Raw genomic sequence first — 13346 nt, forward strand, 5'->3', positions numbered from 1 at the left:
GTAATTGCCATTGTTAGCAGAGTTGCGTGTGCTGTGAAAACAGAGGGATCGAGGAAGATTGGGCTTGACGTGAGGAGAGGCAAATGGGGAGGATGCCAGCAGACGTTTGCAAGATAAAAAGAACCCGAGGGAGGAATCAGATTCTGCCCAATTGTCTTTTAAACATAAAAGCTGAGCTGGGGAGCCACGGCCCCCTCCAAGGGCACCTTAAGGTGCTCAGGGAAGGAAGAGACGGGCGAGCTATGAACTGGCAAGATAAATGCCTATGGATACTCTCAGTCACCCAGGTCAGGGTTGCCTCAAAGAGAATCGAAGGAGCTTCTCCAGTGGGAAGCAAAACGTCACCAAAGGGGGGGGAACCCCCCCCAGAAGAAAGTCCAGTCGCCTTTTGGGAAAAGAGCACCTTTGGGATATGAATTCACTCAAAAGTTGGACAGCTGGCATTACTGGCAGTCCTCGACTTATGGCCACAATTGGGGACAGAATTTCTGATCAGTGAGTTGCGCTCAATCTGACGTCCTTTTTTTGCCATGGTTGATGGGTCACAAGTCACTTTTTTTCAGGGTTGCCATAACTTGGAGCCAAAGGAATGGTTGTAAGTCAAGGACCACCTGAAGCCGAAGTACCTGACTGGAGAAAGAAAGAGAAGAAAGATAGGAAGACAAGGAAGACAAGGAAGGAAGGAAGGAAGGAAGGAAGGAAGGAAGGAAGGAAGGAAGGAAGGGAGGGAGGGAGGGAGGGAGGGAGGGAGGGAGGAAGGAAGGAAGGAAGGAAGGAAGGAAGGAAGGAAGGAAGGAAGGAGACAAAACAAAGAGAAAGAGAAAGAAAGAGAAAGAGAAAGAAAGAAAAGAGAGAGATAAAAGAAAGGAAGGGAGGGAGGGAGGGAGGGAGGGAGGAAGGAAGGAAGGAAGGAAGGAAGGAAGGAAGGAGACAAAACAAAGAGAAAGAGAAAGAGAAAGAGAAAGAGAAAGAGAAAGAGAAAGAAAGAAAAGAGAGAGAGAAAAAGAAAGGGAGGGAGGGAGGGAGGGAGGAAGGAAGAAGGAAGGAAAGAAGGAAGGAAGGAGAGAATGGGGAGAGAAAGAGAGTGTGAGAAAAAAGAAAACAAGAAAGAAAGAGAAGAGAAAAAGAGGAAAAAAAGAAGAGAAAAAAGAAAGAAGGAAAGAAAGAGCAAGAGACAAAGAGAAAGAAGAGAAAAAGAAAGGAAGGGGAGAGAGAAAAAAGGAAAGAAGGAAGAGAAAAAGAAATAAAAAAGAGAAAGGAAGGAAGGAGAGAATTAGGAAAAGAAAGAAAAAGGAAGAAAGAAAAAGGAAGAAAGAGAAAGAAAGAAAGGAATGAGAAAGAAAAGAAGAATAAAAAGAAAGAGAGAGAAAAAAGAGGAAATGAGCAAAAGAAAAAGAAAGAAAGAAAGAAAGAAAGAAAGAAAGAAAGAAAGAAAGAAAGAAAGAAAGAAAGAAAGAAAGAAAGAAGAAAGGAAGAAAGAAAGGAAGGAAGGAAGGAAGGAAGGAAGGAAGGAAGGAAGGAAGGGAAGGAAGGAAGGAAGGAAGGAAGGAAGGAAAGAAAATTCTGGGAGTTGACATCCACAGGTCTTAAAGCTGCCAAGGTTGGACACCTCTGCTAGAAGCAGAACTTCCCTTTCCAACTTGGTACTGAGACATATGGAGATGGACCCTCCCCATCATAGGTCTCTCTTGCTGTGGTGGCCTGAAGATCAAGGTCCCTAGCTTCTCTCTTCCATCCCCCTCTCCTCAACATCTTAAACTCCAGGCCACCCAGAACCTGCACTTGAGAAACAAGGCTGCCTCCAGAAGTTGTGGGTGCTCCAACTCTGAAAGTTTCCAAGAAGAGATTGGACAGCTGTTTGTGTGGAATGGTAGAGGGTCTCCTGCTGGAGCAGGAGCTTGGACTGGAAGACCTTCAAAGTTCCTTCCAGCTTTGAGATAAGATAAGATAAGATAAGATAAGATAAGATAAGATAAGATAAGATAAGATAAGATAAGATAAGATAAGATAAGATGATAAGATAAATCTTTATTGTCATTTTTTTTACTGTGGCACAACGGCACACATCAAAAATGAAATTTAGTTGCCCGCTCTCAAAGTCAAACACATACATGACACACACCTAAAACCATACTATATACACATACAGTATGTATAGACCCACATCCCTACCTATACATAACAAATATTAAATACTTGAATATATAACGGAAGGAGGAAGCTTGAGAGTTCACAAGGTTAATGCTGTATGGAATGAAACTATGGCTGAATCTGGATGTTCTGCTAAGGATACCACGAAGCCCCCTCCTCCCAGAAGGTAACAAGGAAAACAGGTCGCGAAGAGGATGAGTAGTGTCTCAGATAATCTTGCGGGCCCTGCTCAAGCAACGCTTCTGTGCCATGTCCTGGATGGGAGGGAGGGAACTACTAATGATCTTTTCAGCCATCCTCACCACTCTCTGCACCGCCTTCCTGTCTGAAGCAGTGAGGCTTCCAAACCAGACTGTGATGCTGTATGACAGGATGATCTCGATCGTCCCCCTGTAGAAAGTGGTCAGGACAGGGGAAGGAAGATATGGAACGAAACTATGGCTGAATGTGGATGTTCTGCTGCAGATACCACGAAGCCCCCTCCTCCCAGAAGGTAACAAGGAAAACAGGTCGTGAAGAGGATGTGTCGTGTCCCAGACAATCTTGCAGACCCTATTCTGTTATTCTGCTAGCTAAAGTGGCCCATAAGAAAAGAACAATCCAATCTTCCTGTAGTAGGGAAGTAACTTTATGGCCCAAATACAATATACAGTTTCATAACATTTTAAATCCTCTCCCACAAGCATCTAAGGCACATACAAAGTTGTGTTCTCTTGTTGAAATCGACATCCAATTAATCAATTACAAACTGGCCATAACTAAAACCTACTTTAGACCGAAACCTGCTCAAAAACAAACAAAAAATAAAAACACCCCCCTGTTTGAATCCTGTAATAATTATCTAAAATGTTATTCCCTCCTTTCCCAAGATTTCCTGCCCGTATGAAGCAGACTTGGCATGTACTTTGACAGGCATGCCAGCATAAAAGTAGGGGGGCGGGGTGAGCTCAAATCCTATTCAGAAGAACCTCAGAATCCTGCAAAGTCCTCTTTAGAACTTGGAATGAGTCACAACTGTCACGAGATCCACCAGCAGCAATTCGATCAGCACCAGCTGAGCTCATTGCCCGGATTGGATAATGACATTGCTGTTGTGAGTCAACAACCCATGCCACTCATGACATCATTTCATCATCCCAAGAAGAGCAGAAACACCATCCAGAACCAGATTCACTTCACCAAACGAAAAACAAGATATTTGATACGTCTGCTTGCTCAATGCCAACGCCAAAATTTATGCTTGGCAGCATCTGTCAGTGCGAAAGCCATCCAGAATCCCCCCAGGAACGGGGAATAATATTAAATTCTGTCAAGTCCTAGCAACGACTTGTCTACTTAACTGGTGTTTCTCCCCTGCCACCACCCCCACCCCCGCAAAAGTAGGGCTATACAATCCCCATCCTTTGCAGCACAGTTGGAAAAGACGGTGAGAATGATGGAAAACCTGGAAACGCTTCGTGTAAGGAGGATCAATTTTGCTCTTTCTGTCTTACTGAAAAGCCACAAGGGCAGAGAAGGATTTAAGCATTTAAATGCCGGCTTCAGAGGACCCGCAGGAGGCATTGTAGCCTGGCAGAAACCTCTCCAACCTTGGTGCCCTCAGGGGCATCAACATCAACTCAACAGTTAGCAAAGTTCCCGTTGGATGCCCTTGACGTTCATCTCTCTGGCAAGCATCCAGCTTGAGAAATCTTGCCAGCAGCAGCTCCCTCATCAAGGGAACGGCCAGAGAGTGCCCTAAACAAGGTCCTGGGCCACAGACACTTGAAAATAAGCCACATTGTAGCCAAAAGAGCATCATCAGGTAGCATCTGAACACTCACCACTTGGATGTCCTGGATCGCAGGATTGGCTGAAGAGGCGCATCCAATTCTTCTCAACTTTTCCACGCTCTGCCTCTTCTGGGTTCTTCTCCTTGAAAACTGGGGCTTTCTGTCAAAAGAAATGTATCGGTCACCCCAGATGAACCTTTCCTAGACAGAACAACAGAACAACAGCAGACTTGGAAGGGACCTTGGAGGACTTCTAGTCCAACCCCCTGCACAAGCAGAAAACCTTACACCGTTCAAGACAAATGGCTGACCAACCTCTTCTTAAAATCCTCCAGGGATGGAGCAGCCAGAGTTTTTGGAGGAAAGCCATTCCACTGGTTAATTGTGCTCACTGTTAGGAAATTTCTCCTTAGTACTAGTTCTAGGTTGCTTCTCTCCTTGGTTAGTTTCCATCCATTATATCCTGTCCTGTTTCCTGATGCTTTGGAGAATACGTTGACCCCTCCTCTTCTTTGTGGCAGCCCCACAAACATTGGAAGGCTGCTATCATGTCAACCCTAGTCCTTCGTTCCATTAAACTAGTCATATCCAATTCCAGCAACTGTTCTTCATATGTTTTAGCCTCCAGTCCCCTAATCATCTTTGTTGCTCTTCTCCACACTCTTTCCAGAGCCTCAACATTTTTTTTTAATATCGTGGGGACCACAACTGGATGCAGAATTCGAAGTGTGGTATTAACACTTCATGTGATCTTGATGCTCTCCCTCCGTTAATGCAACCCAGGACTGTGTTGGCTTTTTTGGCTGCTGCCAAAATTCATTAGGATGCTGAGCTTGTCGATCAGAAGGTTGGCAGTTTGGCGGGTCGAATCCCGAGTGCCGCGTAACAGAGTGAGCACCTGTTACTCGTCCCAGCTTCTGCCAACCTAGCAGTTCGAAAGCACGTAAAAATGCAAGTAGAAAAATAGGGACCACTACAGTGGGAAGGTAACAGCGTTCCATGCGCCTTTGGCCTCTAGTCATGCCGGCCACATGACCACGGAGACGTTCTCGGACAAGTGCTGGCTCTTCGGCTTTAAAACGGAGATGAGCACTGGCCACTAGAGTTGGAAACGACTAGCACGCATGTGCGGGGGAACCTTTACCTTTACCTAAAATTCATATATGACTTTTCAATAAAGGGTTAGGGTTAGCCTAACCCTAACCCTAATTCTAACCTTAAGCTTAACCCTAAGCCTTTTCACAACTCCCTTTTCATACTTTGTAGCTCCTGTTATTCTGCATTATGCCTAGCCCTAGGTGTTATTTACAATGCCTAGGAAAAGTATATAGCCTATGAAAACAACACAATTCCATACTTTATTTTAAAATGCAGTGCAATTCTATAGACATTTTAGACCAGACATGTCAAACTCGCGACATCACGCGACATCACACAACGTATCGGGACGGTTTTACCCTTGCCGGCAATGGGGTGGGCGTGGCTTCCACGGGCCGGCAGTTTGACACCCCTGATCTAGACAATGCCAGCTTTTCACAGACTGTCACTAACATATACAATGACTGGGGGGGCTGTTTAAGTAAAAAGGCTTAGGGGAAAGCTGTAATGTCTTTTTCCCCTTATTCATCTGCCAGAGTTTGTAACACTTTTCCCAAGATTCATTTCCTTTTTGCAGTAACCCTGAGAGGAAATTGAGGCTGATCTTCAAAACTAGATTTATAGCCAGGATTGTAAGGTGGTTTTCCCAGCTGAAAAAGGAAGCGTGAGAAGGTCCCAATGCGGTAAGGAGAAACCCAACATGCATTCATTGCTAGCATGCTTCCTTCATGCTTATTTCTGGGGTTAAGAAGGATTTAGCAGAATTACTGTATTTTCTGGCGTATAAGACTACTTTTTAACCCATAAAAATCTTCTCAAAAGTCAGGGGTCGTCTTATACGCCGGGTGCTGAAAATAGCCCAAACCCTATAATTTAACAGGAAATGTAGGGGGTCGTCTTATACGCCCAGTCGTCTTATACGCCGGAAAATACGGTACAAAAAAGGGTAAGCTGGCTGCTGAGGTTTAACAATTGTTGCAAGTCACTCTGAAAAAAGTGACATGTTCGGTTCTCACACTTATGACCGTTGCAGCATTCTCACAAATCTCATCAAAACTCAAGCACATGTATTTGCAACGGATTGCAGAATCCCAGAGTCACGTGGTCACCATGGGTGACGAGCAAAGACAAGGGGGCCAGCCGGATTCACTTAGCAACGATGCAACTTCACTTACAACTGCAGTGATTCCCTTAACAACCATGGTTGCAAAATTGAATGCAACTCACAACAGCTGTCCTTGCTTAGCAATAGAGATTCTGTTCCCAACTGCAGTTGTAAGTCGAGGACTATTGGTACACAACACATACAGGGAGCCCTCAGCGTACGGGCACGACGGAGCCCCAAATTTATGTCGCTAAGTGAGACCATCATGAAATGATTTTACAACCTTTCTTGCCTCCATTGTTAAGTGGATCGCTGCGGTTGCTAAGCGAGTCACACGGTTAAGTGAATCTGGCTTCCCCATTCTGATTTTGCTGGTCAGAAGTTCACAAAAGGGAACCACGTGATCCCATCATAAAGAGGAACCGGTTGCCAAGCATATGAATGTAAGTCACGTGACTGCGGGGATGCTGTAACGGTCGTAAGTGTGAAAAATGGTGATTTCACTTTTTTTTTTAGTACCGTTGTAACTTCAAATGATCAAAGTTGACGAATACTTGAACTTTTTTGCCATTTATGTCTAGCTCACCATTCTTCATTTCAGCGTCCATGACGGATGCAACTACACAGTCCTCGAATTACAAGTTTGTTTAGTAACCACTCGATGTTACAATGGCACTGAAAAAAGTGTCATTTTTCACACTTGTGACCCTTGCAGCATCCCCGCAGTCACGGGACCAAAGTTCAGATGCTTGGCGACTGACTCACGCTTACGACGGTCGCAGGGACCCGGGATCATGCGATCCCCTTTCGCGACAAGCAAAGTCAGAATGGGGAAGCCAGATTCACTTAACAACGGTGTTACTAACTTAACCGCTGCAGTGATTCGCTTAACATCGGAGGCAAGGAAGGTTGTAAGGTGAGGCAGAATTTATTCAGCAAAGGTCTCACTTAGCAACAGAAGTTTTGGGCTCCGTTGTGGTCGTAAGTCAAAGACAACCTGTAACTTTGGTCTGTCTAAATTCCCAGTCCTTCCTGCAACATGGAAACTAACGCTCAAGTGTAAATCATCTGGGTTTTCAGATACTGACGTGACCCTCTTTCAACAGAGCATGTAAATTCACAATCCTGACCAGCTCGTCTCTGAAGTCTCCTCTCTCCATTTTTATAAATGCATCCACAATTATATTAAACGACTGAGAGGGCATCGCAACCTGCCTGACTCGGGCATGAATAATTTGCTAAATAGTTCACTTATTTGCATCGATATCTTTCTCCTGCGATGCGCCGGCCTTTTGGATTCAGTCACCTAATTTCGACTCAACATTCCCTCCCAAATATTCCATAATTCATGCCTTTATCGGCCATTTTCTCCAAATCGGCAAGCTTATTGTCTCATTTTCAAACATTTCTCAGTGGCCTGTCGGAAGACTAATAATATACACCCTCTGATCCAATTTCTGACAGTGGCGAGAATTAATCAGTGTACATCTTGCCTTCAGAAGTTGTGGGTCCTCCATCGTGGGAAGACAGTCAGTTCTTCTGATGAACTGAGGAAGCTTCTTGGATGAAAAGCGAAACGTCTTCAAAAGAAAAACCAAGAAAGTCTGGTTTCCTCTTTAAAAAAGGCCCTTTGGGACAACCGTGAACTGGATGGCTAAGAGTCTCCATAGACAACACCAAGAATGTTCATTTCTATTCCGGGCCACACCTGAGCAGATGCCTGAAATTCTTCCAGCCGCATTTCCTCTCTTCATCTTCAACCCAAGTCATATCATCCCTTGCATTTTCAATTCAGCTATTCTGGGGAGGCCCCTTCTTCACCCACATCCAAACTGATTTTCTATTTCTATCAAGTCCCTCTGCATTCTCTCTTTCTCCTTTAATGCAAACCAGCCCTTGTTCGCTATGACTACATTCCTTGAAATTATCTTTTTCTCTCTGTGCATGACACTCAATATGTATTTTCCTCTTTTTTTGGTAGCAATTATTCTCTGAGATGCATTTTTGTCATTCACTGCCTCTTTTCTTTTCTTTTTTTTACATTTCCCATTAACACCACAGAGTTCTGTGACACTGGCAATTTCTTTTCCTAACTCTTTTCCAAGTAGTTTCTGCATCCATCTTGCCTTCGTTCTGCTGGGAGACAGGCTGCTGTTATTCCACCAAAAGCTACCAACATCCAGAACCCCTGCTCAAAATCACAGACTCCTAACAGCTGGGACTGACCTCAAAGGTCATCTAGTCCAACCCCCTCCTTGCTCGGTGCATGAGCTCTTGAAGTATTCTTAACTGTAAAGTCCTAAATGGAACAGTCCCTGTTAGAGAGGGCCCTCTCTGCAACTCAACTCAACTCATCTCATCTCAACCCAACCCTATTCAACTCAACCCAGACCAATCCCAAGTCAAGTCAAGTCAAGTCAGGTCAGATCAAGTCAGGTCAGGTCAGGTCAGGTCAAGTCAAGTCAAGTCAAGTCAAGTCAGGTCAAGTCAAGACAAGATAAGACAAGACAAGTCAAGTCAAGTCAAGTCAGATCAAGAGTAGTCAAGTCAAGCCAAGCCAAGCCAACTGCTTTGCTTGGACCAAATAAAAGTCAACTGGCCACTAAAGGAAAAGGCAGGGATCTGCTGGTGATTCACTTCTGCAACCAAACAACCCCAGAGGGATAACTTTGGCTGAGGCACAGGGAATCTACAGGAGCCCCTTGCTTCTTGCTCTTTAAGATCTGCTCTTTAGAAGGACCATTAAACAAGAACAAATAAGGGAAATTCCCATGTGGTCCTATCTAAGAAACTCATTTGCACAGCAATTGGAAATAATTGCAGCCTTCCTGAAGCCTGAAGGAGGAAGCAGGCTGTTTGTCACACCGGCAGCCCAGGCTGTACACCAATTCATCACACTTGTCAGGTGGCAGCCACTGAGACATTTAGTTCTGCCTTTTCCCCTTTCCCCTGGCAACCCATCACTCACAGCCCATGTTGGTAGGAAGCCCAGAACACCAATGCAATGACTGACAATCTGACAAGAGACCCACACCCACTTGCCTGTTGTCCTCCGATGCAAACAGCCTTGGAGATGGCTCTGAACCGCCCCAGCAACATGACTAAATTATTGCTGGGGGGTTGGAGACAACCGAGGGTAAAATATGGAGGTGGGCAGAAGGTTACAGGTTACCAAGCTCTGCAAATCCATGATTAATGATACATCTAAACAATTTTCACAGGCAACACTGCATTACTGTGTTTCATACGCCAATCAAGAGTTTGAGGTGTCTCCATAACTTCCCAGGAGTGTGCATTATTGTCAGGAGCACAAGACCAGGTCCGTGTGAAAAGGTCTGGTTAAACCAGGGGCCTTCAAACTTGGCCCTTTTATGACTTGTGGACTTCATCTCCCAGAATTTCTCAGCCAGCGTGCCTGGTTGAGGAATTCTGGGCGATGAAGTCCACAAGTCCTAAAAGGGCCAAGTTTGAAGACCTCTGGGTTAATCTGATTTATTGCTAAAAGACTCTGCATAGGAAACTTCTCAATGAACAGTTGGCACCTGCTTAGAGTTAGATTTATTTATTTATTTATTTATTTATTTATTTATTTATTTATTTATTTATTTATTTATTTATTTATTTATTTATTTATTTATTTATTTATTTATAGGACATATATGCCGCCCTATCTCCCGAAGGACTCAGGGCAGCTCACAACAATAAAACAGCTATAAAAAAACAGTAATACAAATATTAAAAAAGAATTAAATTACAAAGCCCCGTAATTAATTACTAAAACCAATGAATTAAAACAATATTAAAAAAAACCCATCCTCAGTCCATGGGATTGGGTGGGGGTGGGTGGGGGTGGTTGGACTTAGTTTGCTTGTGACTATGATTCCTTTTTTGAACTTCCAGGTTCTGCCACTCCTTCTCCTATAGTGGGAGGATGGATGGATGGATGGAGATAGATAGATAGATAGATAGATAGATAGATAGATAGATAGATAGATAGATAGATAGATAGATGATAGATAGATAGAAATTTTATTTTTATTTTATTAAATTTATATACTGCCCTTTCCCGAAGGACTCAGGGCAGTTTACAGGGCATTTAAAACCACCAATACAAAAGTTAAAAACAAATTTAAAAAAGATTAAATCATCCCTAGAATTAAAAACCCCAGTTAAAAATTCTCAGCCTGGGCCGGAAAGCTCGAATAACCAGGTTTTCAGGTCCCGGCGAAATGTGCGGAGGTCGGGGGCAGTCCTAAGCTCCACAGACAGCTGGTTCCAGAGGGCAGGCGCACCCACAGAGAAGGCCCTTCCCCTGGGTGTTATCCGCCGACAATCTTTTATCGGCGGCACCCTGAGAAGACCCTCCCTGTGGGAGCGCACTGGATGAAGGGAGCTTGATGCCGGCAGCAGGTGTTCCCTCAGATATCCTGGACCCAAGCCATTCAGGGCTTTATAGGTCATCACCAGCACCTAGATAGATAGATAGATAGATAGATAGATAGATAGATAGATAGATAGATAGATAGATAGATAGATAGATAGATAGATAATAAACTGACAGACGCATGATAGTTAGAGGATGGATGGATGGATGGATGGATGGATGGATGGATGGATGGTCTCATAGCTGGCTAGGGAATTCTGGGAGTTGAAGTCTACAAATCGTAAAGTTGTCAAGGTTGGACACCCCTGCTTTAAACTGAGTCGGGAAAGGGAGGCTGGCTGGAGGCAATCTTCTCTTATGCAAGCAGAAGTCCTAAGAGGTCCATTCTGATAGAACCGCATTCTGAAGCACTGACAACTCCCGAGAAGAAAGAATCTATCCAAAACCCGAGGGAGCCACTGCCGCCTGGCTATGACCTCAGGGAATGAGGTTTCAGATCTCCCTAAACGGCAACAGTGAAACTCCTTGTGCTGTGAATTTGGGGATCAGGTTTGCCTTTTCAGCCTCCTTGATCTTGGAGGACCGCGCAGGCAAAATGGGGCATTCAGCTGAGTGAGGTGGCCCTTTGACACAACACCCTGGATGGTGTTGGTCTGGGTTTAAATTTAGCTCTCCAGGTTTGAGTCTCTCTCTCTCCCTGCTGAGTTGCTGGTGCATGTATCTGACGTATCTTCCTGGCTCAAAGAAGCTCATACCAGGATCACTTTATTAAACATTCATTCATTCAAGAGGCTCAGACAAGCCATTTTTCACAGAAATGTTTCACAACTTTGTGTTTTCCCCTTGGAAATTCCTGGCTGCTTTACACTTCGTATTTTTCATGTTCTGGTGTTTTCTTGTTTGTAAAAATGGCCACGTGCATCTAGTTTCTGCAAAGGCCACCTCAAAGCATCCTCTCTTCGCTTCCCACCAGAAATGAGCTGCCGATTGGGAAAAAAAAACAGAAGGAAACGAGGAAAAGGCCAAAAACAACAACAACACCCCCCCCCAAAATAAATAAATAAATAAAACCCCTACAGACAGGTAGAGTGATAACTCGGGAATCCGCAGCTTCAGGAACATTGGAAAATCTGGAAGGATTCGAAAGACTCAGAAAGCCATGCCTGTTGCATCTGCAGCTAAATAGAATACAGAATCACAGAAGTGGAAGGGACCTTGGCGGTCTTCTAATCCAATCCCCCGCTTTAGCAGGAGACCCTTTACCATTCTGAACATATAGCTGTCTTCTTCCTGGTGGCAAAGTGGTTAGAACAGAGTATTGCAGAAGAACTCTGCCCACAGTCTGGACTTTGATCCTAACCGGCTTAGCATCCTTCCAAAGTCAATAATATGAGGTCCCAGATAGTTGGGGGCCATATGCTGATGTTGTAAATCACCCAGAGAGTGATGTAAAGCACTACGGATTGGTATATAACTCTATGTGCTATTGCTATCCTTCAAAACCTTCTGGAGGCAAGCCATTAATAGTTCTCACTTTCGGGAAATTCCTCCTTAATTCTAGGTTGGATCTCCCTTTGAGGAGCTTCCAACCATTGCTTCTTTTCCTGCCCTCAGGTGCTTTGGAGAATAAGTTTGAATCAAGGGCTGGAAGATGCTATTGTATCTCCCCTGGTCCTTCTCTTCCTCATACTAAAGATATTTAGTTCCCTCAATCATTCATCGAAGGATTTAGCCTCCAGCCCTCAACATCTTTGTTGCTCTTCAATGCACTGAAGATAGACAGACTTCAGTAACGGGGCAAATGTGTCTTTCTCTGATTAAGCCTGTTATGTGTGAACCCAGCCAGGAAGCAAGGACAGGAGAAAAGAGTTGATGGCCCTCCGTCCCACCCCTCCTGATTTCCTCTAGCATGTCTTCTTCACCTCCGGGAGATCAACTGAGGATATTCTGGATCAAAGGCCGTTGTACTGTAATTAATCCCTTGAGGGCAGAACAAGAAGCAATGGAGTAATCAAGAGAGAAGCAACCTAGAACTAAAACAGAAATTTCTTGGCAGCGAGCGCAATCCATCAGTGGAATATCTTGCCTTTGGAAGCTGTGAGTCTTCCAACACTGGAAGTTTTCAAGAAGGGACTGGACAACCATTTGTCTGAAATGAGATAGGGCTTCCTGCCTGAGCAGGGGGTTGGACTAGAAGACCTCCAAGGTCCCTTCCAACTCTGTTATTCGGTATTCTGTAAGGCAGCCAACACAAGTACCCAAAGAGCCTGCAAGCAGGAGAGGACCACACTCACCCTTGTCTCTCCTGTAACTCATCCTAAAAAAAATTATATATCTGCCCCTCCAGCTCTGACTAGCACGATAGCGTTGTTTGGGACCTTCTCTTCACTGTAGCCTGACAACAATTTTCTCTGAGCTGCCAACTCAGTTACTAACAGAAGATCTCAGCTGGTTCACAGCAGTTTCCTGCCTCCACATCAGCCAACAAGATCATCAGTCTCCCCCCCCCCTCCCAAAAAAAAAAAGAGCTGGTGTGCTGATAAATCCCACTTCCGGAGATGGAGCTTCTATTTATCTGTCATGACTAATAAGTCATTCCAGGCTAGGCTTCATGAGTAAGTGGGGTTTTATGGGGGAGACAAGCTGAATTAATAAACAGGAATGGGCCCCTCCCGAGAAAAGAGTAGGCAAGGTTGACGATTAGACAAAGCGATCAGGGGAAAAAGGACCGCTCTGCTTGCTTCTGAGCCCCAAATCCTGGGTTGTGTAAACAGAGGCATAGAATCGAGATCACACGAAGTATTAGTACCGCTTTATAAAAGACCACACCTGGAAT

At 44.5% G+C, this 13346-nt stretch overlaps 1 protein-coding gene across 1 annotated transcript in view; it reads right to left on the bottom strand.

Annotated features, from left to right (window-relative positions):
* Positions 1-13346, bottom strand: part of CNTFR (ciliary neurotrophic factor receptor) — a gene marked incomplete at its 3' end in the record, with an annotated part of 319967 nt that overhangs the window by 216847 nt on the left and 89774 nt on the right. The window contains exon 2 of the mRNA XM_083354881.1: positions 3975-4083. The remainder of the gene's footprint in view (positions 1-3974; positions 4084-13346) is intronic.

Source organism: Vipera ursinii (genome assembly GCF_947247035.1).
Source record: "Vipera ursinii genome assembly, chromosome: 2".
Lineage (NCBI taxonomy): Eukaryota > Metazoa > Chordata > Lepidosauria > Squamata > Viperidae > Vipera > Vipera ursinii.